Raw genomic sequence first — 2,067 nt, forward strand, 5'->3', positions numbered from 1 at the left:
ACCATTATCGAATTCTATTAGATTGGTGCAAACGCAATTGCGGTTTTGCCATTACTTTTAATTGCGGCAAAAACCGCAATTGCTTTTGCACCAACCTAATAAATTCTTACACATATTGGGGTGTTCCTGGATTTTCTAACCTGTTCCATTCACTGATATGTTGTTTCAGCTGTTAGTAAATAACTTGTGGAAATTAAGCACATTTTCATATCTAGAAAGGCAAGTCTTTCTGACTCCATTTCAAAAGTTTTCTTAATGCCATCACAATAGTAAAAGACAGCATGAGTAATTTTAACACTCTGATAACTTTATTTGGATTATGTAAAATTTACAAACACAGAAAGAGCTCAGAACTTTAGAAAAATGTGTCTTTCTGTTCAAGAACACAGATCACCTTCCCACTTCAAAGTTTCCCTCTAAGGTCCCTCAGTGAAAACCATATTGACATGGGTGTCCACTGATATAAAATAAATATGGGATTTTATCCAAAGAATTTTTAGCCAGGAAGTTGATATATAATGGAAATGATTTCTCTCACTATGCACCTTTCCATAATGCATGTAACATTATGCTTTAAAATGTGTACATTAAAAATAAAACGCTGTACATGCTGAATTTTATTAGTGAAATCACTTTAAAATGATTTATAAAGCAGCAGCATGGTGAGCGATTGGAAACCAACTAAAGTTTTGTTTTTGTTTTGCTGCTCATGAAACTGGCCTGGGTGCTCGCCCCCGCCAAGGTTTCCACATCCCAGGTGCAGCTGAGCCTGCCAGGGAAGAAAGTCCAGCCCCTTTGGTGACAGGATTCGCCCCCCTCACCTCTGCGCCCCTGTCCCCCACCCCATTCACCCCCACACCCAGTCGTCTATCCCATTGACCCGTCACCCCATCTCCCCACCCCACACCATCCACAGAAAACCAAACTCCCATTTTTAAAACTATCAGATCTCATGAGACTCATTCACTATCACAAGACCAGTGCAGGAAAGGCCTGCCCCCATAATTCAATCACCTCCCACCAGGTTCCTCCCATGACCTATGAGAATGGTGGTAGTTACAATTCAAGATGAGATTTGGGTGGGGACACAGCCAAACCATATCACTTTCTGTGTGTCACTTGAGCATCTTTTTTCTTTTTTTTTTTTGAGACTGAGTTTTGCTCTTGTCACCTGGGCTGGAGTGCAATGGCATGATCTTGGCTTACTGCAACCTCTGTCTCCTGCGTTCAAGCAATTCTCCGGCTTCATCCTCTCAAGTAGCTGGGATTACAGGTGCCCGCTACCACACCCAGCTAATTTTTGTATTTTTAGTAGAGATGGGGTTTTACCTTGTTGAACAAGCCTCCACCAGTTCCCCCAGCCCTGGGACTGGCAAACTGTGAGTGAGACTCATTCATGGACTGTGACTCCATTTAGTGGATTATTAACCAGCATTAAGAACTGAAGCCATGTTGGCTCACACCTGTAATCCCAGCGCTTTGGATGGGAGGATTGCTTGAGGCTAGGCATTTAAGGCCCACCTAGGCCATAAAGTGAGATCCTATCTCTAGAAAACATTTCAAAAAATTAAATCCCAAGTACTCATGCAAGCTGAGCACCTACTCTCTCTCTGCCAAGCACTGGCGATACAAAAATAAACAAGACAGACATGGCCCCTGCCTATGGAGCCTGATGCGTAATGAGGGCGATGGAGAACAGCCAAGCAAATCTGTAACGGTGCTGTGCCTGTCACGATCCAGTAGGAAACAGAAACCATAACAGGTGCTTCACATGGAGGGTATTCAATACAGGGACTTGTTGACACAGTTGTTGGAAGGCTGGATGAACAGAAAGAGGCCACTGAACAATCCAGAGAATAATAAGCGCTCACAGCAGCTGCCGCCCACCCCCAGAATCAGGGACAGAAGGGCAGCGACACTGATGCTCAAACCTATAGATGAAGCTGTCTCTGCCTTGTCAGCGCTCAGACCAGTGTGTGGGTGCTGGGAGACAGTGTTCACCCGAAAGAAAGGGCATTGGGACCCTCATCTCCAGCTGCTGCTGCTGATTCTGGAAAGACAATGGCA

The sequence above is a fragment of the Mandrillus leucophaeus genome, unplaced genomic scaffold (assembly GCF_000951045.1).
Source record: "Mandrillus leucophaeus isolate KB7577 unplaced genomic scaffold, Mleu.le_1.0 Scaffold602, whole genome shotgun sequence".
Lineage (NCBI taxonomy): Eukaryota > Metazoa > Chordata > Mammalia > Primates > Cercopithecidae > Mandrillus > Mandrillus leucophaeus.